Below are 6,640 nucleotides of genomic sequence, written 5' to 3' on the forward strand. Positions count from 1 at the left end.
ACTGAAGGAGATCAAGCAGATCATTGGTGAGAGTGCTTAGGAATACAATTAGTGGTTCTACACCATCAAAATAGCAGTAATTAGAGTCTGAAATCCTTCTTGTTATTAATCCACCTAAATATGAATTACAAGCTGAATCTCAAAACTTAGTAAGTATTTAAATTAAAAAAAAAATGTTATTAATAAATATAAATCAAAGTGCCACATTTAACACAATGATATTAGATGTTTTCGAGACATGGTAAGCATGCCTGCATACTTTCACAAGTACACCACACGGGTTTATGCTCGGACCACTTATCTAGATGTATGTCTATTGTTATCTTTCCTGTTAAAGTTGGTAGACGATAGCCTACCATTTTTCCTGTTAAAGCTGATCGAAGGTGGAGATCACCACTGGTTAGCTTTCTTGAGAACGTGGAGGTCATCATTAGCTAGCTTTCCTAAGAACTTGGATTGCCCAAAACTCAAAGATCGAAGGTGGGGGTCATCACTGGATAGCATTCCTAAGAACGTGAATTTCCAAAAACTCAAACGAATCCACAACAACAACATCCATCACATCGTGCATGGAAAGAAACTGCCTGGTTGAATTGACCCTTCCAATTCTAAGTGCTTTCCTGCAAGTTGAAACTTGTTAAGCTGAAACTTCCTACAAGTTGAAATCGCCCTTGGGTAGGTAAAGATTGGCTTCAGAAAGTCCTCCAAAGGATTTTAAGCGGAAAAAATCAAGGGTCATTGAATAGCTTAACTTTCTATTTTCTATTGGGCATTGCAAGAATTAATGGGTCAAGTGTTAAGTAACATGGAAGGATAGGAAGGTGCTAAGTAACAGGGAGGGATACGAAGGGCCTACGAAGGTAGAGGCCCTATCGCAACTGTGAGGAAATATCAGCGCTTCAGGGCGAGTTGGGGTTGTAACAGATTTGAGGAGAGACGAGTTTCCTTGTAATTATTTCTTGTGCATAAAGCTGAACAGAAGGACAACCTGTACCATTTTTCATGAAGTTATAAAGGACGTATGGCTTTGGTTTATTACCTCGAACAATCTATTATACATTTCTGCGAGTATATTTATATATCAAACTTGAAAGTTTGTCAATTTGTTGGAGGAAGCTTGCTGGAGCTGGTTGGAATTCTCAAACAAATTTATACGGCTACTAATTTCTCCAGGTTCTCTTAATTTCTTGTCACTCAATGTGTATTAATGTGTTATCATAAGATGATTATGTCCAAATCTATGTAAGTACATGTGTATCAGTATTTATTAATTTGTTTGGAGAAGCATTTCCTGATACAATCAAGACCACTTGCTACCTCTTAAATAGATCTCCAACTACAGCCTTGGATGGTTGTATCCTTGAAGAAATTTGGACTGGTAAGAAGTTGAATTATTCTCACTTGAAATCTTTGGATGTGAAGCATTATACATATTCCCAAAGAAAATATAACTAAGCTAGATGATAAATCTATGAAATGCATATTTTTGGATATGTGGATGAAGATTTTGGTTATCGTCTATGGATTCAGTCAAACATAAAATTATTAGAAGCGGGGATGTTATATTTAATGAGTCAGAAATGCTGAAGAGCACTATAGGTGAGTTGGAGGTCAAGAAGGTTATTGACAGGTTTAAAGAGCAACAGGAAAACATACCACCAACACAAGAAAATAAACAACAAATTTAGGAGCATAATGAACAACAAGTGGAAAATGATGAACAACAACAAGAAGGAATCTTGTAGGAGCCTTTAAAGGAGATTCAACCCGATAATGCACCACCACAGTTGGTTCACAGATCTTCTAGGTCTCATAAGCCTTAACAAAGGTGTCCTCCTTCAAAATATATTTTGTTGACTGATGAAGGTGAGCCTAATTGTTTTCAAGAAGCATGTAAAGCTGAGCAAAGTAAAAAATGGAACAAAGCAATGGAATAAGAAACGAACTCTTTGCTGGAAAATAAAACTTGGGAGTTGGTAAAACCTCCAAAAGGTAGAAAGGCTCTACAAAACAAATGGGTTTACAATATTAAGCATGAAGGTGACGAAAGAAGGAGAGGTATAAAACAAGGTTGGTGGTGAAAGGTTTTGCCTAAAAAGAAGGTATTGACTTCACTAAAATTTTCTCACCTGTTGTTAAAATGTCATCCATTAGAGTCATTCTTGGTCTAGTTGTTGCTTTAGACTTAGAATGTGAATAGTTAGATGTAAGAACTGCTTTCCTTCATGGTGAATTGGAGGAAGAAATTTATATGGAGCAGCCATAAGGCTTCATAGAAAAAGGCAGAGAAGGCCTTGTTTGTAGGTTGAAGAAGACTCAAGAGTCTCTATGGGTTGAAACAGACACCTCGACAATGGTACAAAAAATTTAATTCATTCATGTTGGAACATGGTTTTCAGAGGTTGGAAGTTGACCATTGTGTCTATATCAAGATATATGATCAAGGAAAGTATATCATATTATTGTTATATGTGGATGACATGTTGATTGTTGGGCATGATGGAATAAGATCAATAGGTTGAAGAAAAATTTGGTAGCAAATTTGCAATGAAGGATTTGGGACCAACACAACAGATATTGGGCATGCGGATTATGCGTGATAGGAAAAACAAAAGGTTGTGACTGTCACAAGAAAAGTATATCAAGAAGGTGCTTGATAGGTTTAATATGAAGGATGCCAAGCTAGTTGGTACACCCCTTGCAGCCCACTTCAAGCTAAGTATTGAATTATGTCCTAGTGATGACAAGGAGAAAGAAGAGATGAGAAAGATTCCTTATGCTTCAGCAGTTGGTAGTTTGATGTATGCCATGGTATGCACATGGCCAGACATTCAGTGGGAGTAGTGAGTAGGTTCCTTGCCAATCTAGGCAAACAACATTGGCAAGCAGTAAAATGGATTTTGAGGTATCTCAAGGGTACTAGTCATTATTGTTTATGTTTTGATCATGATGAGACTGTGCTTGAAGGATTTACAGATGCAGATATGGTGGAGATATGGACACCAGAAAGTCCACTACAAAATATTTGTATACATTTGTAGGTGCAACAGTATCTTGCGTGTCAAGGCTACAAAGAATGGTAGCCCTCTCTACAATAGAAGCATAGTACATAGCTGCAACAGAAGATTGTAAAGAGATCTTGTGGATGCATCATTTCCTATGAGAGATAGGAATAAAGTAGGACAAGTATTTTGTTATATTGTGATAGTCAGAGTGCCATTCACTTGGCGGAAAACCCAACATTTCATTCAAAAACCAAGCACATTGACTTAAGGTACCATTGGATCCGGCATGTGTTGGAGGAAGAACAATTATCCTTGGAAGAGATTCATACAGATAGGAACCCTGTTGATATGCTCACTAAGATTCTACCACGAAATAAAACATGAGTTATGTAGAGATATGGTAGGACTCGGTGTGACTTGATTCATGATTCTTATTTGGCTTCAAGAGGGAGAATGTTAAGTGTGAAGCCAAATTCATGTAGAATTCTAGATCCTTATACACCACCATTAGTTTCTAGATCTCCATCTAAAACACATGTAGGATTCTAGATCCTTCCACAACCTCTATAAATTTGTAATTTCTCTGGCCAAGGAAAGGAAGCCAAGGTCCAGGCCTATTATGTAATGCAAAGTGATTTCTGTTCTCCAATGATTGTTTTATCTATTCCATTGTTTCTGATTAAGTAATCTTGTTGTTTCTCTATTTGTCTGTCTCTTAAATTATTCTTTGCTATTCTCGTCTAAGTCTCTGAGTATAAATCTGTTGTGTGTGATGTATGCTCCGAACTAATACTTGGAAATTCTCCATTGTTAAATGACTTATTGACCTATTAAAAGAATAACAAAAAAAATGGTTTAGAAGAAGAGATGATTACATATTTTGAATGTAAGGTTGCTCATAAAATTGATAAGAATAATATATGTTTATAAAAAAAATCATCATAATTATATATATATTATTTTAATATTTTGTTAATTGACATTATTTTGGGTGTTTAGAGGAAGGAATAGAATTTTTTTAGCAAATAAAATGATAAATGTTTTAATAAATAAAATGATAAATGTTAATAATATATGTATAGTCTTCAAGCAGTATAGTACTTTGAAAAAATTTATTATTTTACTATATTCTTATTATAATAAATGTTTTGTTTTTTTTATAATTTGATACATATATTTTTGTGGTGTCAAATTTGTTAGTGAATTGATAATTTCTTTTGGTAAGAGGATGATGGCTAAGTTTTCATAATGTAAATAGATATCGCTCTCCACCGAGCTTGTAAACAACTTCGTTGGTTAAGGATATTATTCATCAATAATCTCATAATAATCAAATATCTCCCCAAGGGCCAAGAAGATCATTACTATTTGATATATCCACAGTATATATAATCTTGCACTCTCCCTCTTCGAAATAGAAATGCCTATATACATGTGGATAACAATAATGATGCTCATACGCATCGAATCTGTATGGGCCGGCCAAGTTTCTTTGTTTTTTTTTTTTTAAGTAACATTATTAAAGTCCGACCCATTCAATAAAATTGACATAACAACGAAAATGCCTTCCTTTTTCAGGCCATCTTTCTGTTTAATTGCGTGGGTGTATCAGATCAAATTTCGAAACTGTGCATGATAGTTCTCATTAGGTACGGAAGACAAGGGGAGACTCTAAAAGTATTTGCATGCAATCTCAATACCTCCTTCGCCTTCTGCTTCGTTTTCTCTGCGCAACTGAGTTGTTGAACCATGCAAAGTTTAGACACAGCTCCACACTGAAGCACCTCCCGAAGAATCGACGCAGTTGAAGAATATGTGCAAAGCGACCAAACAATTCGAACTGCTTTCTGAGTGGCAATTTCTGAAACCCTAATAATCTTCTTGGAGACTACAGCAATGCCCATCGCGTGATTAGCCATGGCAGCCCTTCCTTCTGCATAGTCCACTAGCATGTCCAACAGATCTAATATCTTTTCACACTTGGGCTTCTCGGCCTCTGGAAGTAATTCAATCAGACAAAATACTGTGCCTGCCTCTATAGCCATTAATCTGTTCTTTCTGGACCTTTTACATATTGCTATGAGGACAACCAAAGCAGCCATGATCGCCTGATGGCAGCATTCACCCTTTATGATCTCTAGGAGACATTGGAAAATATCAATCTTTCCCCTGCCGATAAATTCCCAATCAGATATCCAAGTGGAAACCTTCTGCAATAAAACGACCGCGTGAAGTCTAGCTTCAGCGTTTCCCTTATGCAAGACCAAGGCCATGGACCTAATGCACGCTACGTCTGACAAAGATCTTGCAGTTTCCTGGGTCATAGGAAGCAGATGCAATATACCCAAAGTTTCCTCACAAGCCCTGAACTTTTCATTCTCATTTATCGTCGCAGCAAGACGAATTTATCAGAGATGCAAGAACGATACTCGAACCGGCCGCCGCCATGCACCTTCTGTTTCCCTCGCTCTCTCGCGCAATGGACCGCAATTTTTTCAATGCACTGATGCCTTCCACTGCTGGAGATCTGAGTGCAGCTTCAAGTAACGCGGAGATTTGATTGGAGTCGACGGGCGCCCGGGGAGTGGTGATTTGTTCTACGCCCTTGGGGCTGTTTGCAACGCACCATCCTTTAATGAGACGACGCAGCGTGTGGTTTGGAGTTAAATCGAAATTCTCTAGCGGCTGCATGGTAGCAGGACACGTTTTCTTGTTGCACGAAAAAATCCAGTGCTCTATGCTTTCCCGATCATAAGTCATGCCCGTGGAAACGGTTACGGGGTCTCTCATAAGCTCCATCGATATGGGGCACCTGAAGTAAGAAGGTACCTCCACCTCCGAACAATCATGTGGTGAGTTATTGAAGCTTAACATAGTAACGTTGGTATCAATACAGCGAGATAACCAGTTATTCAGATCGACGACGCTTCAGGGCAGGCTTGTTGTCTGAAGGCTTCAATATACAGATAAGTAAAGCTTAGCGTCTATGACTATATAGTTTCTCTTCCTGCACAATTGTTAATGTCAACGCACTCGCTCTGTCAAGGTTAGGCAGTTAGTTGTCGGTAGGTCAAATATAGAAATAGTCTGCAATTCCACACGTTCCAATCAATAGACTATTTCAGCTTTCATCGCAGACACCAATGGCTGTAAGTTTTTGATCCAGTCCATAGGCAACTGTAACCACACATATCAGAATATTGACTTTTTGAAAAATATAGCAACATGGTAACCAAGGCAAAGTCACATTAAAATGCCAGGGTGTGGCCAGGGAGCATTGAAAACGATGGTAGGCGGAGACATTACCGTATTATGACGAGGAGCGAAGGAGAGGATTTATTTGAAAGTCAATCCTCGTATTGGTATATTAAGGTATTTGCCACATGTTAAATGTGGAAAATTCGGTATTTAAATGTGGAAAATTGAGCATCACCCGATGCAATGAGTGCTAAGTGAACTATTCAAAAATCATGAGAAATTAGTCAGTTACACTACCTCTCATGGAAATGGTCATACATGAATGACTTACTTAAAGCAGTTGAATCCCAAAATGATATCTAATATCATAATTTTGATTTAATCGATTTTTTCGGAATGACTTTAATACTTAAAGTAGAATCCCAAAATGATATCTA

At 37.5% G+C, this 6,640-nt stretch overlaps 1 pseudogene; it reads right to left on the reverse strand.

Annotated features, from left to right (window-relative positions):
* Positions 1-4,618: 4,618 nt before the first annotated feature.
* On the reverse strand, positions 4,619-5,879 carry LOC149155273 (E3 ubiquitin-protein ligase PUB23 pseudogene; annotated as a pseudogene).
* Between the last annotated feature and the right edge of the window lie 761 nt (positions 5,880-6,640).

The sequence above is a fragment of the Pinus tabuliformis genome, chromosome 9 (genome assembly GCF_031772625.1).
Source record: "Pinus tabuliformis cultivar Carrire ecotype Pingquan chromosome 9, CPIR1, whole genome shotgun sequence".
In the NCBI taxonomy this organism is placed as follows: Eukaryota; Viridiplantae; Streptophyta; class Pinopsida; order Pinales; family Pinaceae; genus Pinus; species Pinus tabuliformis.